This window comes from Populus trichocarpa, chromosome 1 (assembly GCF_000002775.5).
Source record: "Populus trichocarpa isolate Nisqually-1 chromosome 1, P.trichocarpa_v4.1, whole genome shotgun sequence".
Lineage (NCBI taxonomy): Eukaryota > Viridiplantae > Streptophyta > Magnoliopsida > Malpighiales > Salicaceae > Populus > Populus trichocarpa.
In genome coordinates, this window is record NC_037285.2 from 47,588,955 (window position 1) to 47,603,762 (window position 14,808).

General features: G+C 32.5%; 1 long non-coding RNA gene across 2 annotated transcripts; it reads left to right on the plus strand.

Moving 5' to 3' along the window:
* The first annotated feature begins 1,139 nt into the window (after positions 1-1,139).
* Positions 1,140-14,449, plus strand: LOC127904922 (uncharacterized). Of its 2 annotated transcripts, XR_008058353.1 has the most exons (3): positions 1,400-1,418; positions 6,716-6,816; positions 13,960-14,449. It is a non-coding gene; the product is annotated as an uncharacterized LOC127904922 (long non-coding RNA). The 2 variants fall into 2 exon arrangements; XR_008058352.1 differs by lacking the exon at positions 6,716-6,816 and having other exon boundaries at positions 1,140-1,519.
* Positions 14,450-14,808: the final 359 nt, after the last annotated feature.

The following is a 14,808-nucleotide window of genomic DNA, read 5'->3' on the forward strand; positions in this document are numbered from 1 at the left end:
CTATGAATCCTTCAAGTTTCATGTTCACAATCTCTTCATTCTCAATATTTTTAGCATACATATTATAAGAGTCCATCTTTCTAAAATATAATTGTACTTTCTCTTTCTAAAAAAATATTTATTTAAGCATGAAGACCTTTTACAGGTATTAGCCACCTTGGCTAGAAAAAAATGAATCAGATTACTAGAACAATAAATTAATCTATTATCCAACACATAAACTTTACTTCTAAGTTACTTGTATTTTTTAGGACCTCATCAATTCCAATTCTATAGGACGAAATCACTTACATTTTCTTCATATATGATACTATTTTTTTTTTCATTGGAAGTTAATTTGATCTTATTCTTAATTCTCTAAATTCTTGCAACCCACCAACCGAGCTGATTTATGCCATCATTTGTCCTAGATCATTTAAACTTTCCATAAACCAAACAAAGGATATCTTGGACCGACAATCGACCAACAAACATGATATGCTAAGGATTTAGGAAAACAAATAATTTCAATAAAGAAAAGTTGTCTCGCGAACACTAAAAGCTGTTAATAGAAAAAATGATAATGTTTAAAGATGTCGATTCTAAAACACTACAGTTTTGACATAGATATTTCAAGACGTCATGAGTGCAAATTTGTTAATATGACAATATAAAATCAATATATTAATTATCATATCAATAAATATGTGAACATAATTATTGATAAGTATAACGTGCATACGAATAAAATATAAATTTACCGAACACTACCCAGCATCATTATTGGTGAATTAAGGTGTATTCTAGGTCTAGGACAGGCCGGTATTAGAAACAAATAGAGAGAAAATTATTATTTTTTTAACTTGGAAAACACTAGAGACCTGGTTAACCCAAGAAAAATATTATAAAAACCTGATTAAAATTCATTGATTTCTCTCCTTTTTTAAAAAAAATATTTTCAAAATGATATTATATTTTTAAAAAATAAATTAACTAAGTTAATTCATGTAAATCCATCTAACTTATTATTTTAGATTTATCCCGGGTCAATCATGGTTTAAAAACTATGGTAACTTGTCAACAATGATGTCCAAAGAACAACAACAATAATATAATTAATGAACAAACTAATCCTCGACCAATAAAAGTGGCAAGAGCATATTTTCATCTTTTATATTTTCCAAGTCAAAAAGATAATTTGAGAATTGAGATTTGAGCTTAGCATCTCCACTTCCCGAGCAAGTAAACATACTTTGACAAGACACGCGCCTTTGATCGTTGAACTTGGTCAGTTGGTCTCCCCTGGCAGGCAAGCAGCTACCCCACAAGAAGCGGTCCTTACCTCTCTCTTACACGCCTTTGAGCCCCAACCCATTCCTACAGCGAAAAGGAAACAACTTGGAAGTTAAAAGGCTTCCCACTCTCCAAAGGATGTCAAGGTTCCTTCCTTATATATAGTTTTTCTTGAAATTGCTCCTCGTCAAATACCTAAACACAGCAAGAAAAGCAAACTAGAATCTTCCTCTCTAGCTTTCAAACGGTCTTCTACTACTTTAGATTTGGGGCGATCAAGATTTTCTTGAAGAGACCATGAATTCTATGTTCAGTTCTTTTGATGCTTTGTGTGCTGAGTTGTTGGGTCAAAAAGTGAGGTCTTCACTCGCTCTTACAACCATGGATTGCAATACCAAGAGGGTTTTGACTGCTGGTGATAATAGTATGGTGGCAGAAGATAAGTTGATCAAGAATCGAGAGGGAAGCTCCTCGAGATCGTTGGCTAGGAAACAAGAGAAGAAGGTGCCGAGGTTTGCACCAGAGCTTGATGGACTCAACTGCTTCGAGACCATTGTTAACTATTGAGATTCGATGACATGACGCAATGAAGTTGTGTTTTTAATTATTTATAGGGATATGTAGAGAAAGAAAAAGCTAGGAATTATTCTTTGATCGATCTATCTGGAGTGATGATGGTAATGTTAAAATGTAATTCTAATATACTTTTATATGACTAGAATATTCTTTTTGTTCATCTTCTTGAAATAATTTTAAGTTTTTATTAATTGATGGATTAAATTCTCAAAACCACACTCAAAGCTATGGTGTTTCGGGGGGTGCTAGGTAATCATGGCAATCATGTCATTCGGCTACTTTTATCAGAGCCAAGATCCCCTGTATATTTCAGCTCTAATCTCCCTGTTTCTGTACTTTAAACCCTCATTAAGAGAACAATTATAAGCATAACACTTAGCATGGCGGTCAATCTAAATTCAGATTAACAACTTAATCCTAGGCTTAAGGATCTCCTCTGGTCAACAACTAGCAAACCACCCAGGCTCTAACTTGCTACCTATTCTCCATGATATCAGTCTGGTGAATACATGGCGATGCACAGCTGGTGCCAAAACCATAGAGAGATCATCCCAATTTAGGCCGAGTGGATCGTCAGCCCACGTATATCTGTGTTTTTCTTTCTTGCTTTGATATCAATCCACACAGTAACTTCAGCTATGGCATCACAAATCAACACAATGCATAGATATAAGCGCCGACCTGATTCAAGTCCAGCTTGCGAGTTTGGTGAATTCACTTAGTTGAATTCAATCTTTGATTTTTTTTTAAATCCTAAAATAATGTTTTAATAAAAAAAATGAGTTTTTTTCACTCATTTCACTTGAGGTTAGCCCTAGTTCGGTGGATCAACGAGTCTTGTAACAGTGACATAATATCTTCCTTAGAAGGGTAAATCAACATAACAAGAAAATTTAGGATATACTCTTCTTTTTTTCTTACAAAATTTAGTGTGTACTTGCTAATAGGAGTTAGGGCACATAACTTTCACTGTGGAGTTTCATTCAATGAAATTTCCGAAGGAGTGCAGGAGAAGACAACTTTTTTCTCCTGACTGTCTAATATCTAATCCCATTCTTTTGTCACTCACTGAGTTTTTGTTACAAATACTCGACAATTGATCTATAGCTTTTTGTGACACAATGTCGTCTGCTAGCAAGAAGAACGAGCATAATGGTGATAATATGCCATCAACAATGTCAAGGGCCAATAACAATAAAGAGCACCCTTCATGGATGGACTATCCATCTTTGAAACGATGGCTCTTCGAATGATTTCTATTAGAGTGGCTTGAACATTGTTTTAGTCTCACTAATTGTTTTTGTTTTTTCCTTTCGATCTGGAATTTTCGTTGTTTTTGAATTGTGTAATCTTCAAATTGGGGATTGAAGCTATGTATATTTGAGTTTTTGTTTTTTTTTCTTAATTCTTGTTGGTAGATCAATAATAATTTTTCTTTACTCATCAAGGTTCGCAGATTGTTTTATTACCCCGTTACTCCTTATCATACTTATTAAACTTTGGCTGACTTGGCAGGTCAATTTAGAGAGCTGATGATGAGGAACCTGATCTGAATGGATTTTGATTGAAATCATTTTGAATATTGACCTGATTAAATCTAATTGATTTAAAAAAAATGATTCATGATCTGATTGGTCCAATCAAATTAGTCAAGTCAACTTCAAAGAATATTTTTATTAAAAAATTGGAACGTTGTTCTTTTAAAAAAAAAAAAAACCTGGTTAACCAGGTGATCCATATGTTGACCCAATAATTTAGTGATACGAGTTCTAAAACTATGCTCCTCACTAGGTAGGCCTTATTATTATTATTGTGTACCTACTAAAGTCTTAGAATTTTAGTTGTGGGTCAAGAAAAGGGTTCAAAATCCTATTACAAAAACAAAAATACTAAAAGAGCTATGCTCCTCACTAGGTAGGCTTTTTATTGAGCACACACTCACAATTTACTATGGATTTCTAAAGTAAAGTTACCATTTTGCCCTTGGTGGTTTAAGTTTTATAGTTTGCTTGCAAGGATAGCATTGCATTTTTAATGAGACAGATTTGTTATTACAAGATTCATTGGGGTAAATGAGTCTTTTACTATTAGATTTATGCAGTGTAATATCTAAAATACCTTTAAAAGTTGAATTTCCTTAACAATAAGACCTGGGGTGTATTTTATTTTTCATTCTTTTTTTGCATTGTATAGTCACTAACATACCCTTAGAGTCAAATAATCTATAGCTAAGCTTTAGGGATGTTTTGGTGTTTTTATCATATTTTTTTTCATTAATATTGTGTGGGTAAAGGGCAATTTAGTATTTGCATAAATAAAATTAAAAAAAAAAGTTGTTGGCATGTGTCTTGAACGGGCAAACAATTGGGAGGTGCTTGGGCCCTTTAGGCGGTGCCTGCGACACCTCCCAGTGGTCGAACATCACATTACAGGAGGACTTTCAATGCATCTCGCCGCCCCTATCATGGTGGACCAACGCATGTCTCTGCCCAACGCCCGGTGGAGCTCCAACAATGTATTTCCCCCCCCCCCCTCTTTTCCCTCTCTTTAACCTTGAAACATATGCAGCCACTGCAAAAAATTAGAAAGGGTGTGTGATTTGTTAAGTTAATCACATTTGGTTGTTTGTTTGCTTGTATCAAGTTTTATTTATTTTATTTTCAATTTGATTCTTTGTGATTTGATTTTTCTATTGAATTTGTCATATTATTTTATGTGTTTTAGGTTTGAATCTTGATGTTTTGATTTCTAATTTTGATTCTAGGCTCTTTTATCAAATTTTAATTTCTTTTCAATTTCATCCTTGGATCCATGATTTTATTTTAAAAATTTATTTTTTTTTTCAATTTTTGCCCTTCAATTCAAATTTTTTGTTTATCCTCTCAATTTACGTTTTCAAATGAGGTCCTTAATTATTCTCATGATTGTTTCTATGCCCTACCCGGGAGTCAATTTCAGGTCACGCGTCGAGTGGGTTGACTTGAGTTAACTCAAGTCAATGAAATATTTTTTTTTTAATAAGAAAGTCAAAATAATACTATTTTGGAAAAAAAAAAGAAGAAAGATAGTTAATTGGTTTTGACTGGATTTTTCCTGGGTTAACCGAAGCATAGGTCAACCCGGTCTTATATTACATCAATTCTCCTTCAATTTCTTTTGAAACTCGGGTCGGTCTAAGCCAAGGGTCACTTGGGTTGTCATAACTCATTTATGGGTTATTTCCCAAAATTATCTTCTTCCTTTCCAAAATAAAAAATCAAAAAATAAAATAAAGATTGATATTTTAGAAAAAGCAAACTAGGAGGACTTCAAATATATAAAAAATCAAGTTGCAATTTTAGATGAAATTGAGACTCTAATTGTACCCCATTTTACCCAAAACAGGAGAGACAATGCAGATTCAAAGTCAAAATAAATCATAATTGGACAAATCTGAATAAAAATTAAGTATAAGGACATAATTAGATTTTTAATAGGCCAATTTGATTTAATTATGGGCAAAATTAAAGTTTAATTATATTTAAGAATTAATTTGGGCCAATTGAAGGATTTAATTAGATATAAGGATTTAATTATACTTTAAATGGGTTAAATTAATTTTATTACGGGCTTAATTGGTAAAAAAATTAAGTTTGGGAGCCAAATTTGAACTTAATAGAGAAGATTGAAATTTAAAAAAAATCAAATTTAATTTTTATCAAGTCAACTAATTCAAATCAGGGGTTAAATTACAGTTACACTTTCTTCATATATGATACTATTTTTTTTTCAGTGGAAGTTAATTTAATCTTATTCTTAATTCTCTAAATTCTTGCAACCCACCAACCGAGCTGATTTATGCCATCATTTGTCCTAGATCATTTAAACTTTCCATAAACCAAACAAAGGATATCTTGGACCGACAATCGACCAACAAACATGATTTGCTAAGGATTTAGGAAAACAAATAATTTCAATAAAGAAAAGTTGTCTCGCGAACACTAAAAGCTGTTAATAGAAAAAATGATAATGTTTAAAGATGTCGATTCTAAAACACTACAGTTTTGACATAGATATTTCAAGACGTCATGAGTGCAAATTTGTTAATATGATAATATAAAATCAATATATTAATTATCATATCAATAAATATGTGAACATAATTATTGATAAGTATCACGTGCATACGAATAAAATATAAATTTACCGAACTCTACCCAGCATCATTATTGGTGAATTAAGGTGTATTCTAGGTCTAGGACTGGCCGGTATTAGAAAAGAATAGAGAGAATTATTATTTTTTTAATCCAGAAAAAAACTTGGGTTAACCGATTAATTAAAACAAAATATAAAAATCTAATTAAAATTCATTGATTTCTCTTTCTTTTTTTTAAGTATTTTTCAAAATAATATCAATATATTTTTTCTTACAAAATAAAAAATAAATTGACTGAAATTAACTCATGTAAACCCATCTAACTTATTATCTTAGATTTACCCCGCGTCAATCATGGTAGGATTTAAAAACTATGGTAATTTGTCAGCAATGATCGATGTCCTAAGAACAACAACAATAATATAATGAACAAACTAATACTCGACCAATAAAAGTGGCAGAGCATATTTTCATCTTTTATATTTTCCAAGTCAAAAAGATAATTTGAGAATTGAGATTTGAGCTTAGCATCTCCACTTCCCAAGCAAGTAAACATGCTTTGACAAGACACGCGCCTTTGATCGTGGAACATGGTCAGTTGGTCTCCCCTAGCAGGCTAGCAGCTACCCCACAAGAAGCGGTCCTTACCGCCTTTGAGCCCCAGCCCATTCCTACAGCGAAAAGGAAACAACTTGGAAGTTAAAAGGCTTCCCACTCTCCAAAGGATGTCAGGTTCCTTCCTTATATATAGTTTTTCTTGAAATTGCTCCTCGTCAAATACCTAAACACAGCAAGAAAAGCAAACTAGAATCTTCCTCTCTAGCTTTCAAAGGGTCTTCTACTACTTTAGATTTGGGGCGATCAAGATTTTCTTGAAGAGACCATGAATTCTATGTTCAGTTCTTTTGATGCTTTGTGTGCTGAGTTGTTGGGTCAAAAAGTGAGGTCTTCACTTGCTCTTACAACCATGGATTGCAATACCAAGAGGGTTTTGACTGCTGGTGATAATAGTATGGTGGCAGAAGATAAGTTGATCAAGAATCGAGAGGGAAGCTCCTCGAGATCGTTGGCTAGGAAACAAGAGAAGAAGGTGCCGAGGTTTGCACCAGAGCTTGATGGACTCAACTGCTTCGAGACCATTGTTAACTATTGAGATTCGATGACATGACGCAATGAAGTTGTGTTTTTATTTATAGGGATATGTAGAGAAAGAAAAAGCTAGGAATTATTCTTTGATCGATCTATCTGGAGTGATGATGGTAATGTTAAAATGTAATTCTAATATACTATTATATGAATATATTCTTTTTGTTCATCTTCTTGAAATAATTTCGAGTTTTTATTAATTGATGGATTAAATTCTCAAAACCATACTCAAAGCTATGGTGTTTCGGGGGGTGCTAGGTAATCATGGCAATGATGTTATTCAGCTACTTTTATCAGAGCCAAGACCCCCTGTATATTTCAGCTCTAATCTCCCTGTCTAGGCTTAAGGTTCTCCTATGGTCAACAACTTGAAATAATTTTGAGTTTTTATTAATTGATGGATTAAATTCCCAAAACCATACTCAAAGCTATGGTCTTGCGGGGGTGCTAGGAAATCATGACAATCATGTTATTCAGCTGCTTTTATCAGAGCCAAGATCCCCTGTATATTTCAGCTCTAATCTCCCTGTCTCCGTAGTTTAAACCCTCATTAAGAGAATAATTATTAGTAGTTGACTTAGCATGGTGGTCAATCTAAATTCAGATTAACAACTTAATCCTAGGCTTAGGGATCTCCTCTGGTCAACTTGCTAGCTATTCTCCATTATATCAGATTTGGCAAATTAGCATCATTTCCTAATTATTTATGATGCTATAAACAAGAATCAGGATTACACTGTTAGCCTCCAGTGCTTTTATGTCTGGTGAATACATGGCGATGCACAGCTGGTGCCAAAACCACAGAGAGATCATCCCAATTTAGGCCAAGTGGATGGTTAGCCCATGTATACCTGTGTTTTTCTTTTTTGCTTTGATATCAATCCACACAGTAACTTCAGCTATGGCATGACAAATCAACATAATGCATAGTTCAATTCAAACTTTGATTTTTTCTTAAAAAATAATCCTAAGATAATGTTTTAATAAAAAAAAGAGAGTTTTTTCACTCACTTGACTTGAGGCTAGCCCTAGTTTGGTGGATCAACGAGTCTTATAACAGTGACATAATATCTTCCTTAGAAGGGTAAATCAACATAACTCAACAAGAATATCTAGGATATACTCTTCTTCTTTTTGTGACACAATGTCGTCTGCTTTCAAAGGATTTGGAAAAGAAAAGGAGTTGGAGAATTTCAAAGAAGACAGATCAACCTACTAGCAAGAAGAACGAGAATAATGGTGATAACAAGCCATCAACAATGTCAAGGGCCAATAATAATAAAGAGCAGCGTGTGCCACCAGCTCTTGCACCCTTCATGGATGGACTATCCATCTTTGAAACGACGGCTCCTTGAATGATTTCTATTAGAGTGGCTTGAACATTGGTTTAGTCTCACTAATTGTTTTTGTTTTTTCCTTTCGATGTGGAATTTTCAAAATTTTCAAATTGTGTAATTTTCAAATTTGGGATTGAAGCTATGTATAATAATTTTTCTTTACTGATCATGGTTTGTAGATTGTCTTTTTACCCTGTTTCTCGTGATCATACTTATTAAACTTTGGCTGACTCGACTGGTCAATCTATAGAGTTGATGACAAGGAACCTAATTTGGGTGGGTTTTGATTTAAATCATTTTGAATATTGACCTGATTAGATCTGATTGACCTAAATAATTGATTCACGATCCAATTGGCCCAGTTAAATTTGAATGAGACCCAGTCAAGTCAACTTCAAAGAATATTTTTATTAAAAAATTAAAACGTTGGTATTTTAGAGAAAAATGATGTACCTAATTAGTCAGGTGATCCATATGTTAACCCAATAATTTAGTGATTCAAGTTATAAATCATGTCAGATCTTAAACTAGTTCTGAAAACTATGCGCCTCGATAGGTAGGCCTTGTTACTGTTATCATGTACCTCCTAAAGTCTCAAAATTTTAATTGATGGTCAAGAAAAGGGTTCAAAATCCTATTACAAAAAATATTAAAAGAATTTAGCCTTTCACTGTGCACACACTCATAATTTATTATGAATTTTTAAAGCAAAATTATCATTTTACCCTTGGTGGTTTAAGTTTTATAGTTTGCTTGCAAGGGTAGCATTGTATTTTTAATGGGATACATTTGCTATTACAAGATTCAATGGGGGTAAATGAGTCTTTTACTATTAGATTTGCATAGTGTAATATCTAAAATACCCTCAAAAGTTGAATCCCCTTAACAATAAGACTAGGGGTGTTTTTTTTATTTTTCATTCTTTTTTGCACACTATAGTCACTAACATACCCTTAGAGTCAAATAATCGATAGCTAAGCTTTAGATATTTTTTGGTCTTTTATCATGTTTTTTTATTAATATTGTGCGGGTAAAGGAAAATTTGGTATTTGCATAAATAAAATTAAAAAGAAAAAGAAAATTTGCTGGCGCATGTCTCAGACGTGCCTACAAGTTGGAGGCGTCTGCGCCTTTTGGGTAGTGCATGCGACGCCTCCCAGTGGCTGAACATCACATTACGAGACGACTTTCAATGCATTTGCCACCCCCATCACGGTGGACAGGCGCATGTCTCTGCCTAACGCACGGTGGAGCTTTGACAATATTTTTTCTTTCCCCCCTCTTTTCTCTCTCTTCAACCTAGAAAAACATGCAGCCCTTGCAGAAAATTAGAAAAAGGGTGTGTGATTTGTTAAGTTAATCATATTTAGTCATTTGTTTATTTGTATCAAGTTTTCTTTATTTTTTTTCAATTTGATCATATCATTTGATTTTTCTATTGAATTTGTCCTCTTATTTTATGTTGTTTTAGCTTTGACCTTCGATGTTTTGATTTTTAATTTTGATTCTTGATTTTTTTATTAAATTTTAATTTCTTTTTAATTTCATCATTGGATCCATGATTTTATTTTTTTATTTTTTTCATGTTTGGTCCTCATTCTCTTGAATTTTATTTTTGTTTTGGATTCTCTTGTGAATTTGATTTTTCTTTTCAATTTTGCCCTTCAATTCAATATTTGATGATATTTATCATTCAACCCTCAATGGTTTGATTTCTAATTTTAATTCTTAGACTTTTATCAAATTTTAATTTGTTTTCAATTTCAACCTTAGATCCATAATCTTGAGTTTTTTATTTTATATAAATTTAATCTTTATTCTCTTGATTTTTTATTTATTTTAGATTCATTTGTTAATTTGATTTTTTTTTAATTTTTCCTTTCAATTCAAAATTTGTGTTTATCCTCTTAATTTCTTTTTCAAATGAGGTTCTTATTCTCATAATTGTTTCTAGACCCTTCCCTGGAGTCAATCCATGACAATTATCGGGTCATTATTGGGTCATAAATCGAGTGGGTTAACTCGAGTTAATTCAAGTCAATCAAATCTTTTTGTTTTATAAGAAAGTCAAAATGATATTATTTTAAAAAAAATTAAAATAGTCAACAGGTTGTGACTGAATTTTCTCATGGTTAACTGAAGCATGGGTCAACCCGAGTTTTGACCATCTTATACTACATCAATTCTCCTCTATTTGTTTTAAAACTCAGGTCGGTCTAAGTCAAGAGTCATTTAAATCATGAGTCAAGTTTTAAAATAATTGTTTTTGTTTTCAATTTAGTGGAGCAAACTCACTTAGAGCTTGCTCTCTTTTTATCCAAGGCTCGTCTCATTGCTTATAATTTGATAACAAGCACGCACTAGTTTGAATCTTGTACAATTTTATTTAATTGTTAAAAACTAATTTATATACAAAAACAGAGTAACCAAGTATGGAAAGTCTGTAAATAAAATAAATACAAAACCAATCCTTGATTCTAGCTTGCGGTAATCTTGGCATATCAACTGTCATTAGTAGAAATCTTTGATTCTAGCTTGCGATAATCTTGGCATATCAGCTGCCATTAGTTGAAATCGTCCGTTATATGAGTTGGCATATGATGACAGTTCATTCTTCCTTTATACAACTCTACCTAAATTGGTTTGCTAGTTCAATTAGCCAATTGGCTCGTCTCATGAGGGACAATTTGCTAGGTTGTTCTTAAAATTTCTGTCTGTACTCCATTAAAAAATTCAAGCAGGCCCAAAGGGTATACATGTAAAAAAAACTCCAAGTCCTGCCAAAAATAAATAAATAAATAAATATGGGATAAGATGGGAATTTGAACACAGCAAGGTGCTAAGGTCATTAAGCACGTTGCAAGAAAGATATAATCAATTTTAATGGTTGAAAATTCAATTTAAACAATTGAAATCCAGTGAAGTTGCGTCATTCACTTATCCTTTAAATGATATAAAAATCCTTAAAATAAACAAAGAATACACCCTGGAAACACTTACGTGATTCATGGTATTTATTAAAAGTATTTTTTTAATTAAAAATATATTAAAATATTATTGGAAGCCGAGTTGATCTCATTCTCAAGTCTCTAATCCTCGACTGATAAAAGGACTTTCCGCCAGAAGGGAGGTGAAATGCTTTCTTCAAGTGCCAAACGCAGATATCCACCAACAGAATTAGTGGCATAATCACGGGCACATTTTCATCTTTTTATATGTTCTAAGTCAAAAGAAGATTCGAGAATTGAGATCGAGACCATGTCTTAGCTAAGCATATCCATTTCCCGAGCAGGTAAACATACTTTGACAAGGCACATGCCTTTGATCTCTGAACATGATCACATGGTCAGTTGTTGTCCTCTAGCATCCCCCGACATGAACTTACCTGGATAGGTTTGGGTTTTTTTTCTTTATGAATATTTTATTTGATTGGTAATGAAAAGAGTACCAATATTTTTAAATTCGTCTTGCAACATGATATTTATATATATATTTTTTAATTCTATTTATATATAAACACACTCAAAATATATAGGGCGTGAGATTCATTGTACCATAAGAGAGAATTTATTATGAATTGTAATAATAAAATGATATTTTTATCCTTCCTTAAATTATATCAGAAAACTGAGTTTAGAGGTAAAATAATCTTTTTTCATGTAATTGTTTTTGAATAGTGAAATATTTTGTTGCTGGGAGCTTTTTTGAGATTTCATGTTTTCTCGCACAATTTAATTACTGCTTATCCTTTATGTCAAAATTACTTGAGCCTTGCTTTGTGGGCATTTGCGCATTTCTTTATTCATAGCACAGTAAAACATGAAATTGACCTTCACCTTATAATTTATTTAGGCTTGATTTAAGGGCAACTTCGTGTTTTCATGTGGGTTTTTTTAGTTATAAGGAAGTTATTTGAGGAGTGGATTTGTCTTTTAAAGTGATTAAAATCTTTTAAGAAAATACAAGTTGTCAAGCGAATGGGATAGGCCGTCGTGCTTCGGTGGCGCGGGCTTGTTTTTAATTTTATCTTTTAATTAAAAATTTTAATCTGTTAATTTTTTTAGATTTGATCTTTATTTTTTGGTGGTTTTTCTTTTAAATTATTTTATAGAATTTATTTTTCTTTTCAATTTATCGATTTAATCCAAAATTATTCACCCTCTCAATGTTTTTCTTTCAAATTTTATCTTATTTCTTTTAATTTCTATTTTTTCTTTTGATTTTTTTTGTTATTGTTTTTTTTTTCAATTTTACTCTTTAACAATTGATTTTTTTTATAAAAAAAATTGCAGTTTTCTGGATTTGATGCCTCCAATCAAATGGCTCAGGTCATAGGTTTTATAAGCTGGCATGGTTCCATATTTTTTAAGACTTTTTTTTCTTTTTTGATCTCATTACTTGATGTTGGTTTTCTAAAAAAAATAGGTTTTATGGTTTTCTTTGTTTTTTTTATAGAGTTATTCTAATCTCATTACATATCGTAAGTTTGACAGGTTAATTTAGATGGTTTGTGCCTTTTTTTTTGCCTTTTACTAACTAATTTTTCTCTTTTAGATCCTTTTGTGTTATTGATTATTTAATTTATTGAGAATTGATCTTTGTGGTTTTTTTATATATTTGGTGCTTCTGATCAAATTCCCACAACATGGGTTTTTAAGCTAACAAGGGTTGATATCGGGTTTTTTTTTTTTTTTTGCTTATTTTTTTCCTATATCATAATTCAACACTGGTTTTTTAAAACTTTAGGTTTCGTGTTTTTTTGTGTGTGTTGTTGTAATGTTATCGTCATCTCATGATCTAATTCGTGAGTTTGACGAGTTGACCTAACTGACTCAATATTATTATAATATTCAACTTATTTAAATTAATGATCCAGATTCTAAATTAAGCTTATTCAACTTATTCAAATTAATGACCAAATTCTAAATTTCTCTTGCTCTTTAAAAATATTATCATCATCTGAAAACTTTTTATATATTAAAATCTTTGTAACCCGGCATGCAGCGCAGCACGGGTCACTTATATAATATATTAATATATCATGGCGGTATACATGTTATTGCATTAGTATTAAATAAAATATAAATTCACTAACCTCTACCCAGCATCACTAGTAAAACAATAACAATAATATAATAAACAAAATAACCCACAACCGTTTAAAGTGGCAAGGTCAAAAGAAAATTTGAGAATTGAGATTGGGACCAAGTCGTAGCCAAGCACCTTCGACGAGACAATGCCTTCGATAGTTGAAAATGGTCACATGGTTAGTTGGTCTCCCCTAGCCGCCCCCACAAGCTGGCGTCCACACGCTTTTGAGCCCCAACCCATTCCTACAGCGAAAAGGAAACAACTTGGAAGTTAAAAGGTTTCCCACTCTCTAAGGATGCTAAGGTTCTTCCTTATATATAGTTTTTCTTGAAATTGCTCCTCGTCAAATACCTAAACACAGCAAGAAAAGCAAACTAGAATCTTCCTCTCTAGCTTTCAAAGGGTCTTCTACTACTTGAGATTTGGGGCGATCAAGATTTTCTTGAAGAGACCATGAATTCTATGTTCAGTTCTTTTGATGCTTTGTGTGCTGAGTTATTGGGTCAAAAAGTGAGGTCTTCACTCGCTCTTACAACCATGGATTGCAATACCAAGAGGGTTTTGACCGCTGGTGATAATAGTGAGGTGGGAGAAGATAAGTTGATCAAGAATCGAGAGGGAAGCTCCTCGAGATCGTTGGCTAGGAAACAAGAGAAGAAGGTGCCAAGGTTTGCACCAGAGCTTGATGGACTCAACTGCTTCGAGACCATTGTTAACTATTGAGATTCGATGACATGACGCAATGAAGTTGTGTTTTTATTTATAGGGATATGTAGAGAAAGAAAAAGGTAGGAATTATTCTTTGATTGATCGATCTATCTGAAGTGGTGATTGTAATGTTAAAATGTAATTCTAATATACTATTGTATGACTAGAATATTCTTTTTGTTCATCTTCTTGAAATAATTTTGAGTTTTTATTATTTGATGGATTAAATTCTCAAAACCATACTCAAAGCTATGCTCTTGCGGGGGGTGCTAGGTAATCATGGCAATCATGTTATTCGGCTACTTTTATCAGAGCCAAGATCCCCTGTACATAGCAGCTCTAATCTCCCTGTCTAATTTGTATTCGTGCTTGTTCAACAAAAAAAAAAAAACAAGAAAAAAGAAAAAAAATTAATTTTTATAATTGAGAGTTATATCTAACCTCAATCTCAATCACAACCACTCAAACAAATACACTTAAAATTCACCGAGCTGTAACTTCATAGCAATTCTCCATGCTATCAAATTTGCAGAAGTTCCTAGT